This window comes from Manacus candei, unplaced genomic scaffold (assembly GCF_025592945.1).
Source record: "Manacus candei isolate 608988 ecotype Guabito, Panama unplaced genomic scaffold, ASM2559294v1 h1tg000089l, whole genome shotgun sequence".
NCBI lineage: Eukaryota > Metazoa > Chordata > Aves > Passeriformes > Pipridae > Manacus > Manacus candei.
Genome location: NW_026138137.1, coordinates 1,409,880 through 1,422,521, shown reverse-complemented (window position 1 = coordinate 1,422,521; position 12,642 = coordinate 1,409,880). Strand labels below are relative to the sequence as shown.

The following is a 12,642-nucleotide window of genomic DNA, read 5'->3' as shown; positions in this document are numbered from 1 at the left end:
CTAGAGAGAGAGATCATGGTAATGGAAATTTTGATCTCAGAACACAAGATGGCAGCCTCCAAAAGGGAATAGAAAGTCATCCCAAATCACTTCCAACAGTTATGGACCCTTTCACAGTGACTGCAAGAGCCCAGGCTTTACCATCCCCTTTATATGCATTAATCACAGAAATCATTAATAAAAGCCAAAAAGTAAGTATGAAGTTAAGATATACTCATTAAGAGAAAAGCAGCTCACAGGAAATTGCACATTTCTATCTATGACTTCTCAGAAAACTTTACTTCCAAAAAAATAAAGGGAAATTACTATTCCACAACAAAATTTTACAGATAAAACTTACTAATACTTATATGTACAATCATCCAAGAATCACTCACATACTTACCATGCAAAAATTAACAAAATAAACACTCCTTCCCATAGACAGCCCAGTTTTGTACAGGTATGACTATATCATGATTTGCAGGGAAGCAGATAAAAGCCAGATCTCAGTTACAAAGCTGGATCATACTAATCCCCAATAAACTTCTTTGACATTGCTGATTACCTGAGACTATGGTAAGTATGTTATAAACTATCACAGTTCACTTTCCTCCTTAAATAACATGTAAAATATTTGCACTCAAACTCCATGGATGGGCTTCATCTTCCAGAATTTCTACCCACAAAAGTTCTTTCAGACCTTCACATAACAGAGAAGAAGATTAAACTACAGGTGCTGTAAGGAAACTTGGGGGAAAGAGAAGCTAAAAATGTATTTTTTGACACTTTTTAACCTCCACCCAGCTTATTTACACAGTGCTGTGTCAATCACAGGTTGAATGCGTGATCCTGCAACAAAGTACAAGTAAGTATTCAATGCTGCTTCATTTGCATTCCCATCACAGCAATAATAATGATTTAATTATGTCTTAATAATTCGTATCTTTAAAATACATGTAAGACTGAGTCAAAACAAAATTATACTATATAAGCTTCTCAGTTGTTTTTCATCTTTTCAATCAAAACATGTTCCAAAACTAACAAACCAGTACAGCATAAAATTAATTATCCTGATGGCTAGTTGATAAAAAATAGACACTTTCCACATCAAATACAAGTGACAATTTCCCATTCTCCTGTAATCAAGGCTTTTATTCTCCTTTCTTTCCAGACACAAAGTGTCTTTCCTTCAACATTAACCGCTGAATCCTTCTCCAAAGGCATCTCTTGCCACACACTGCCTGAAGGAGAAACTTAGAGTTGTTTAGGCTAAACACCCAAGCCTCTGAGTTGCTAAAACTAGGCAAAATTAATCCCATATTGAAAGCTGGAACATCCAACTGGATAAGACTTGTGGTGATAACAGAGAAAGAAGATGTCAGTGATTGGAAAATTAGATTTACTGTACTTGCGACATCAGTTTAGAACAGACAAGGAAGACATTGCAACAACAACAGAAGCCCTAAAAGAACCACTTTATCTGGAAGATTTCTACACCATCCAAATACTTCCCCCACAAGCCATCTGATACGTCAAATGAATTGCAACATAAAAGACCAAAGCAACAGAAAACTTTCACGTCTCATAAAGTTTAAAGACAATTTCAAGCTCGAGGCTGGGACACAAGACGAGTGTGTAGGCAGGCAAACCCTTTGCAGGAGCAGGGCCTGAAGGATTCTGCAATGAGAGTCGTAACTAATGGAACAGATGGCAGAGCACAGCACACACTTGTATCCTGGCACACTGCAGTGACTGCCTATCATTTGGTTGCACCTGTGTCTTTCTCTACTCAAAGATTAAAGTCCTGGGAAGCTGAACATATTTTGCTTCCATTTTTTGTCTCTTCCACGCAGTTCCTCCTGCTCTCAATTCTCCAAGGTCTCCACCCAGGCAAGCTGGCATCTCAGGAAAAATAGGATGTACATTCAGACCTCGTGAGAACAGACATCATCCACCTCCAGGCAGAAGCAAAATTTCCTAATCTATTCCTGTAGGTTACATCTCACTAGGAATCTCTTTCTCTACTCATTGTTTGTAAGCTGTGGACATTTATCCTCATGCTTTCTCTTGATATCCCATGATGTAGCTTAAACTATGAGATTTTGTTCTCACTACAGGGACACCCTTTTTTTTTCCCTCCCAGGATTTTCTTTTTCAGAACACTGCCTTTCATCAGTCTTTTCTTCACATCATTCCTACATTGCTCCAAACAGATCCCTTCCAGCACCAAAACATTTCTCCAGAATAAGCTTCACTAAAGTGCTGATTGAAATAGGATTCCCTCCCAAACACTCACCATAACATTCCCCCTTAAACATACCAGTAGATGTTTAATATTTGTGCAACATGATGATGAGACTTACTAAAGCAGAGTTTCCAGTGCACTTTACATCCCAGAATGTTTTCTGCTTCTTAGCTAGAAGCTAGCCCCTTCCACATGTGCTGTCCTACAGGTAAGGGCAGTACATGACACTTTAGTGGATTGCACTGTGGTTATTTCAGGCTGTTTCTCCAAATATCTTTTAAGTTATTATGGATTTCAAGTGTCCTTTCATATGCTGACAGGCCCTCCTGGCCTGTACATCACCAGCAGATTTCATAAGCACACTCTCAGGGGTATCAGGACACTGCAAAGCACCAGGAAAGAATCTCCAAAGGAGCAGAAGTGCTGGTCAGTGACTGCCCCCAGCAAGCATTTACTGGAGTCAGGGGGTGAAGGATTCAGTGCAGGCAAAACCTGCTGCCCATGGGATCTCCACCAGTACTAGGTCCCATCCTGGAGTGGTTTTTGCACTCTTAATGATGCACACATCAGGTTAGGGACTTTCATATGGACAGTATCTGTGCAACTTGCTTGTGAGAATTTGAGTCTCAAAAACCTCCTTAAACTCATGATTTAATCATGTTTATTGTGTATGCTTACCCAGCCAAAGGATGAAATTAGGTCATATGAAATCCTTTTAGATTTTTTTTTGCCAAATCCATCTTGTCTGTTTGTTACTAACTAACGTTTTTGTTTTTTTTTAACCAGGTAGAGGATTATAAGTAGGCAGATGAAGTATACATACTGCAGCTTTTCCCCAGAAATTTAGAGTAAGTTGTGAATGATTCCTCCTTTTTTTGAATTAGCTCTGCATTAATCTTAATTTTTTTTCTGGAGCATCAGATCTTTTTTATGATTTGTCCAAGAGTGCTGTTCTAAAACTGCATGGAACAAATTTCACTTCAAAGCATTTGGAAATAAAGTGAGGCAATCTTAAATCATCTCACTTAAACAGTCTCTGGCTTTTGCTTCTGTATAGTTCCAACACTGTTGCTACTCCTCCGCTGCTTGTGTCAACTATGCAGAGCTAATCTTTTTTGAAAACATAGTATTGAAGGAGGGAGCACAAACCATCTTTCATCTTCACAGTAAACTTCCATTGTTATCTCTCCACTGAGTAGTAAAACAACTTTGCATTAGTCTGTGTAGCAATGGATGGAGCAAGAAGTTGTAAATATTTTCATTCAATCTCATTTTTCTCAAACCATTTACAATTTTATTGCATCGAAAGGTTTCATTGATTTGCTTAGTTTTGCTTTTTATTCCTAATGAGAAAAAGTACCCTTAAACAGGTTGGAAAAAAAAATAGAAAAGCTCTGGATGATCTACCAGAATCTCAGGTCCCTGCTACTGCAGTGGCTGCACAGGCTGTTCACAACAGAAGATAAAGGTTAAAGTGAAATCAGGCTGATGTACAAACCTGCACAAAGAAAACAGTCAGAATCAGAAGCTGAAGACAGTGTTGTGGAAAGCAGCACAGCCCTGATTGCAGGAAACAATCAATAACCCTGAGAAGGAGGAATACTGCTGAAAAATATATCAATAAAAGAAAACCACCTCAGTAATGAAAGAATGTAGCAGAGACCATCAATAACAACTTGGTTTTGAAAGCATCTCTTCAGATAGATGTACAGATAGCCTTGCTCTGATTTGGAGGACATTGTCAGTATTGCTTCCTATGCCAGCATGATTTAAAAAATACCCCCCAAAAAACTAGACTTCATCTCTTTGCCCTCCTTTTTTTAAAAAATGGTCATATAATAATTTATATATTTCAGAGTTTGATAGTCATTTCAGTAACAGAGGATGGTGTCAGTACAGCATTACCACCTTTATTGCTTTTCCCTCTATGAGAATCCTTAGATTTCATAGCAGGAAACACATTTAAGACAAAATCTAAGTTTGGATGGAGTTTCCATATGAAATGTCACATGTCAAACACAATCTTTGGCATGAAGATTAGGAAAATGGAAGGAAGAAGGTGTATTTACAGTACTGTTTTATTTCACAAGTCATATGTTTTTGCAGGAAATCTCTGCTTCACCCTCACTGAACACACTTTGGTTTCCACGGAGGAATGCACACATATTCACCTTTTTGAGGGAAGTAAGCACTAGGTGGGTTTCAAGTCCCAGGATTGGACCAGAGGTCTTCCCAGGGAAAGCACGTCCTAAAATCTCTGCAAGCCTGGATGTCAAGTTTGCAAATCAAGTGTTTTGCCTGGAAGGTCTGCTCCAATTGCACTACATTATGTGCAAACATAAACACAGCCAGAATCTAGCTGAGAAACATTTTGTCTTCCTTCAAAATCTATAATCACATTTACACAGTCTCTTTCTCTCTCCTTTACAAGAAAACATTCTGTCATACCAAATGTTCCCACACTATTGATATTTACTCGTTCTGTGAGTTTTTTTCCCTCCAGAGTGGCAAAGTTCCTTGCTAATTAGGGTCTCCTCATACCAAATACTAAGGAGGAATCCTTAGATTTGAGCACACTTTCTGTCTCCCTCTTGTGGGAGAAGGACTGAGGTTGTACAAGAGAGTGTAAGACAATTTTAGAACCTAATACCCCTTTTCAGCACGCCTGGTTTGACTGCAGTAATCCTGTGTTTGTTCCCATTTCAGCCCAGGCAGTGTGAGCTCTAAGCTGTAACATCACACCAGGGCCCCAGGCTCACAGGCCAGGACCAGGCAGGATCCATGGAGGAACAACCCAGCACAAATGTTACAAACACACAGTTTCCACAACAGTCACTCCAGTCTGCACAGACGTATCCTCAGGGGCAGTGGCACGGACCAGATGGCTTCCCATTCACATTTCCTGCTGTTCTTATCACATGGCTCTCCTTACAAGGATTTATTGTAGAGTACCAAATGCACCTATTTTCCTGAATAAACTCCCAAACAAATATGTTTTAATATTCCTGCTAAACACAGCTCTACATTAGAAATATAAGTCTTCTTGCTTTGCAAAGAAACAGAGAGCAAGAGGTGAAAGTGAGAATAAGAAGGTATCAGAGAGGTGCTAAGAGATTTCCTTCCATCAGTGCAGACCCTGGATGACAACAGGAACATACCTACTCTTGACCTACTTTTGTCAGAAAACAGGAATGAAACTCTGTCACATGCTTTGGTGTGCAGAGATGAGGTGCTGGAACAAACAGGTAGGATGGGGAGCAATAAGCCATCGGCCTGGTCACATTATCATCAGAGCCAGGATTCAAAAAAACAATGATACTTGAGGTGTCACAGCCAGGCATGGCACCAGGAGAGAGAGAGCAGGTGATATTTTAACTTTCCTGAAATCCTAGGCTTTATGCATCAATCTGGTTCAAGGTGTTGTGCTCCAGTATCTCCACAGTGTAATTCTCATGGACTAAAATGTATTGTTTGCTATTTTTATGTCAGATCACCAACTCAGCTTAGTAGGGGAGACTTAAATATGTTGTATTATAAAGCTTCTGTGCTGCTATTCAAAAACTTATTTTGAAAATAAATTGAGGTCAAGCCCCCTGAACCATAAAATGTTGTACATGTTAAAGCCTGAATATCACAGCATCTCCTGTGTGATATATATGCCTTGTAAAGTGAATTACAAATATTTACAGAAATTACACATCTGCTCTAAAAATGTCAGACCTTGCTGACAGTGGGAAAAGCACAGGAAGAGTTATGGGAGCAGTGTGCTAGAGAGGAAAATTCTCCAATGAGTACCTTTTGATTAATGCTGCTGCTGCTGCTGCATTCACTAATGAATGACAGGCAAGGCCACAAGTAATTTCAGTAGTCCCACAACCTCTGTATAAAGCAAGCTCCATCCTTTACAGGAGCTTTTCCCAGAGATTTTCTAAAATACTTTGGAAACCAATAATGTCCATAAAGCTGTGAAATTTACCGCAGACATTTGGATATATAAAGTCATAAAAAATCTATCTCATATTTTCTTATAAAATATCAAGATACCTTAAAAGTCTCAAAGTTATTAAACTTATTTTTCTTTCTACAGCACATTGTCTTACTTGCAAAATATTAAGAGCTAAAATGAAATGCACAGCTTTAAACCAATGAAGCAAAAGATATGGACTACCTGGCAAAGTGACTTTGCCTATTGAGACAGGCTTATTTAAAATGTGTCTGCAAAAAGTCTACTACTACTTTTTGTTTGAGAAGTTATAAAGCAGTAGAAAGCCACAAGTTACCTATACCCACCTGCCATTCAGACAAACCTGTTTAAACAAGACTTATGTAAAATGAGCAGTGAGGAATTTGTATTTTATCTGCATTTCACGGGGTTTTAAACCCCCATAAGGGAATAACAGCCTCTTACTGTGACTTTACCAGGTCAAGTTCTCAACACCACAATTAACTATTTGAACTCCCTACATATTCTTCACTCTCATGCTAAAATTCACCCCAACCCATTAACAGTTGATAATTATTTCTATCACATTAACTTTGACTCACTCCAGCTTGTTTGTAACAGATGTTATTGCCAACTAAAGAAGAGCTCTACCTCCAAGATGCCCTCTCCCAGCAGTCAGCATGAAACACACAATGAATAAATGGCCTCTTCAGCCAGAAATTTTATTTAACACTATTCAAAGCAGCTTAAGAATGCTAAAAGTTGCTTACTTTTCAGACATATTCAATGCCACCTGATTTTATTGGGGTTTATATCAGCTCCAACTTCTGCTTTTAATCTCAGCCACTCCTGTTTGCATAGCTAGACTGAAACAGACTGCTGCAGGGAGGGAAGGAGGAAATAATGCACTTTATGCATTTAATACCTGGCCATCTGGTACCTCAGAAATGTGTTCAACTTCAAAACAGCAAGAAAATAAAGTGAGGGAGCCAAAAGAAGCTTCGCTGCAGCAAAAGGCATTTATGTATACAAACAGGGCAACTGGCAGCTGATTCTGAGGATATATATATAAATCCAAATGCACAGGGATTATATGAATAGAAATACCATAGGTAAGCAGTAGCAATGGAAATTAGAATCAAGTCCCTGCCCTCCTTATTTAAATTACTTTTTTTTTTCAATTTTCTCTTCTGTATGTCACTTGAAGAATGGGAAGAAAATGGAATCTTTAAGGTGTTTCCTTTTACCCAGAGAAGAAAACACATGAAATGCAGTAATAATGTTTAGCAGCTTCAGCATCTTAAATGACATTTGCTAGATGGTTAGGGAGAAACACAGATAGTAGGTGGAATTTCTCATAGGTGAACTACACAACTGCAGTACTGAAGAGAAAGGGAGTCATTCTGCTTTGACCAAAAGCCTTAAGGCAGGTGCAGATAAATGGGTTTAGTGTAGAGAAAGGTGGTGACTGCACTGCAGAAAGAACTCAGATTGAAGAAAGCCCTTTACAGCTCCCAGGAAGCTCCTGAACTTCTCTTAATCTCTCTCTTTTTGCCCCATGAAGGATGCTTGGGAAAAAAAGCACCGAGCTGTGTTTGACATGAAGCCAAATGATCTTCTGTAAAAATCGGCTTAAAGAGCAAATTACTTGAGGACAAGCTTTCCACCACTTCTGCATGATAAGAGAGAATTCCTCTAAATGTTTCCAAAAAGCCTGTGTGCACACAACTGACTTGCCCACTGCTGCCAGCCCTGCTGGTGTAGGGACTTGGGGCACAAAAAAGCAAAAATGAAACGTTTACATGTGGAAGGTCTTGAAACTTCTGGAAAACCAAGTCTTTCCTAAAGAACATTATGTTTAGACGTATTTGATAATTTCAAATACCGACCACACATCTCTGGAAGCTTTGATTTTGAAAAATGTCAAATAATAATCCTTACAGCAGTATCATTTTTGTCTGATATTCAATCCATCAGTTCTTAAAAGTTTCATGATAGCTGCAAGAGACCGGTAGTTACCCAATTTTGCTATATTAATGATTTTTAAATACATATGGTTTTGAATTTTTTTTTCAGTTGTCATCTGCACTAGTCAACAACTGAAGTTCTGTGATTCTTGCCACAAAAAACAATAACAGATGGCAAAATGGCAGAAGCAGAGTGGTGCTACTATACCTGGTTGGGGCAGAAATTATGTAGTAATATAGGGTGATTCTGGGCATAAAGGTAAAATTTGTAAAATGTAATTGAGACTAGTTACTGTTTTTAATAGAATAATGCTATTTGTTTTGTGAGTCCACCCAGATTAGGAAGCTGTTTGAAATTTATAATTTTTACCAAACATGCCAAAATACCTTGGTGCTCTCATACCCCAAAGTCCTGTAACATTTCAAGACAAGAATCTCAGTTTTTACTGTCAAATAAGTTTACACATTACTCACATGTATAGAAATTGTATGGAAAATGCAAAGCAAAATGCTCAGAGGAAGGCAAAGCGTCAGCACACCACCTTTTTTACCACAAAACACATTATTAAAAGACATTGCCTTAGTGTTTCACTCTTTAAATGCATTACAAATTATAAAATTTGACTAGATATCAAGTAAACACGGTCTTCAAGTAACACCATTAGTGCTGTGAAGCAGGTACTAACCTTTGCCAATTCTCAGTCCAAAACGAAGCTAAATCAACATTCTCATTGCAATTTGTTTGTACTTTGTAGACGTACACATTTCTCTAGGCATATCTTTGTATGTTCACATGCACTACTAAACAGCATTTTATAGGTCTCTACTGCTTTATCATCAATTACACCCAAAAAAAGAAAAAAATACAAGAACATTAAGTACAAACTATAAGAGAACTACCAAATGCTCACTGGAAGCAGAATGCAGCAGGGAACTTGGAGCTGTTTATTGATATAAAAGCATGTGAAAGCAAGAAAGAAACACCCTGAGTAGCTTGTTCTGATAGAAAATAGGGGCTTTTCAGCACCTGTCAAAGGATCTATGGGTGCAAGAGATGGTAGAATGGCAAAGGTCATGAATTCTTCCTATGAGAATTCCAGTAAGGAAAGGACTGGATTCTGGAAAGACTAATTTCACTGTGGCTAGAGATCTGGTGGGTAGATAAATCACAAGCTCTTCAAAATAAATCACTTTAGAAGTCAAGTAAGAAAGAATATAAAAATAACAAGAACACAATGGGACAAAAGTCAGCAAGATGAAAGGGTAGCATGTAACATAAAGGAGCAGGTAAAAAGGACATGCTACAAAGGCACAGAAATAGTATGAAAATAGTCATAAAATGGATGGTTCAATCCTTCCCAGTTTCTTTCTATGATTGGTAGATCACCTTGGGGTCCCTCATACATAATAGTAGCAAAGAGCAACAAGGAATAATGGTTTTAAACCAAGAGAGGGGAGATTTAGACTCGGTATAAGAAAGAAACCTTTTACAATGAGGGTGGTGAAACATGGGCACAGGTTGCCCAGAGAGGTGGTGGATGTCCCCATGCCTGGAAACATTCAAGGTCAGGTTGGACAGGGCTCTGAGTAACCTGATCTAGTTGAAGATGTCCCTGCTCATTGCAGGAGGGTTGGGCTGGATCAGTTTTAAAGGTCCCTTCCAACCCGAACCATACTAAGATAAAAATCACCCCTGTAGACTTTGAAAATATTTGTACAAATTTGTGAAGGGGAAAAGATGGAATAAAGATAAGGTAATAAAATGCTACAGTTGGTTTACAAATAAGAGCCATCATAGTTATACTGTATGGAAAATAAATTGATTGGTTTTAAATTATTAGGCAATGCGTGGATTTCTCTGGGACTCTTTTACCCCAAAAATAAGTACACTGATAACAAGAACTGAATGTTACTCAGGGGAATTACCAACAGATGACCATGAGAACACATTCAAACTACTTTAGCTTCATTTTTCATTAGAAGGAGAAATGTGATCAGGCAATTAATCACTACACGCTAGGAAAAAAAGAAGAAAATGGAAGCTAAAATGAGGTAAGTGAGCATCTAACCAAATTCTACATTTTCAAATCACAGGCCTGATGAAATTAATTGTTAGAAAGCACACTAAAGGAAATTTAGAGCACTTAGTACTTAAGAGGACTCATGGGAAAGAAGTGTGGCTCATGAAGGTTGAGAAAAGTAAACCAAAATACCTCTCTTTAGAATGAGAGAAAATTGTAAGTTTTAGGAAATATTGACTACTTGGTTTAAACTGAAGTTCCAGAAAAACATTGCAGCAAATATAAAGCATCTAGAAGATAGGACAAGTTACATAAGTATTGTCAACATGCATTTTTAAATAACAAACTGCTGATTTAAGTTGATTGTTTCCATGACAGGATAAGAGCCGTTGTGTGAAGGGAAAGGTCAGTAGATGTCTTATTTCTGCTTTAGCAGGGCTTTTGGTATCATCTCACGTGACACTTTCATCATTAGTAAGTCTAAATGAATCACCTTTAAAATGGGTAAAATTATTTTGAAAAACATATTTAGACCTAGGAATGGATGAATGTCAAAACAGGATGGCAGAGAGGGATGTATCAAGTAGGACTGTGAAGAGGGCCTGTCCTGGGTCTAGTAATATATATTTAGTAATTTTATTAATAATTTAGATGATAGAACCTAGTGAATGCTTATCAAATGCAATGTTTGTCCACACATAACACAGGTCCTGAAGTTTCTTTCAAGCTTCTAGATAACAAGATTAGAACTAAAATAATCTTGTCAAATAAAGGACAAAATTCAGTAAGAAGAAATATGAGATGTTATACCTGTACCTAGGTAGGAATAATCAGCTGTATAAGATACAGAAGAGTCATCTTGAATAACACTTCCTGATGAGAAATTTAGGAATTGTAAGGATTACCTACATGAGTCAACATTAACATTCTTTTTTTATATACATAAAAGTGATCATTAGAAATGAAAGCTCCATAAATTCACTTCATAGCAAGTTTACTTTGCCCATTTATTTTCTGTGCGTTTTCATTTTTGTTTCTTAATGTTACATTTTCTGTGGATTGCTGATACTACATATCAGGAATCAAAAAATTTTCACATTTCAGTCTGTATGGTTGGCTTAGACTCTTACCAGCACTGGGTGTCTTACTTAAGGCTTGGGTTTTTTTTCCTTAAAAGAGTTATTTTTATGCGTCCTAAGGTATTTAAAATGCTAAAATATCAGGAAATCCTTGGATGGAAATTAAACTGCAAGCTTATAATATTTTTTTGTGAAAGACTTTTTTATTCCACAACACAAAAATATCAGGTTCACGTTGGGCAGAGAATCACATAATTATATAAAACTATCAGTCAGGGATGAATCATCACCAAAACAAGGTCTGACAATCTCTTTTCACAAGTAGATGCAGGAGCAGCTAGTAGCCATCTGGAAGGAGTAATTTCAGATGCTCACTTGATAACTCAAACTCAATTACAAGACTTACTTTCCCACCCTTGTGGCAGCAATGCCATCCTCAGATCCACGATACAAGTAGAACATGAACGTACCTGCTTATCAGAAGAAGTGCTTCCAGTTGGTTAGCTATAACTCCAAAAATTTGTACAAAACTCAAGAGATCAAAGATTTAAATAATCCTCCATAAACAAACAAGTCAAAGTGGATCCCTCGCGTTGTTATAATTATCATGCTTATAAATAGACATCTATGACTTTCATGAAATGTTCCTTATTTGAATTCTCTACAGTAAGTTTTTATTGTTTCTGTAAAGTAGCTAATTATTTCAATTTTACAGAAGTACCTGTGAATTAACAGTTTCAGTTTTATTTAGGATAGATCAAGGGGACGGGCTAAAGTGACAAAACTATTCCTCCTTATATCTTTAGTTTCTACAACCAGTCCTCCTTCCAGCTGCCTACCTACAGAATTACAATGCACAGGATTTTTTAAGAGATAAAGGCTTTTACAGAGAAAATATTTAGTCCTGTGGATATGACTAAAGGTTTATAAATGGGCTAAATTTCTTATCACATCAAAATAACAAACACAAGCACATATCTAGAATTTTAAAAGCCCCTTTTGATTATTTAATAATTGTACATATACAGGAAATTTCTAAACCTTTCCTAATTTCTGGCCTTTGGTGATTTTAATCACACGCACTCATATTAGCACACACACCCTCACAGAGCAGCCTGAAGCAAAGGCAGATGATAGATGAACTGTGGGCCCATATTGATTCCCTGGGCTGTAATGCAACTCAGGAGTGAAGTACAGCATCGTTATTAGAGATGCTGTCCATTAACTTTTCCTTGCTCTACAAGTCCTTAATTATAACATATTAGCAGGGAATGCCTGAGTGAGCACTGCCCTGATTTGAAACTGAAACAATGCTTGCATCCCACAGTGAGCAATATTAATTAACATCTCTCTTCTGTTTTCCCTAAACTCTCCTCCTGACATTTCCAGGTAAAGTTAAATAAAA

The 12,642-nt window shown here is 37.6% G+C and overlaps 1 protein-coding gene across 1 annotated transcript in view; it reads right to left on the bottom strand.

The window, feature by feature from the left end:
• Positions 1-12,642, bottom strand: part of PTPRN2 (protein tyrosine phosphatase receptor type N2) — a 643,008-nt gene that overhangs the window by 533,321 nt on the left and 97,045 nt on the right. The gene's annotated exons all lie outside the window — the stretch shown is intronic.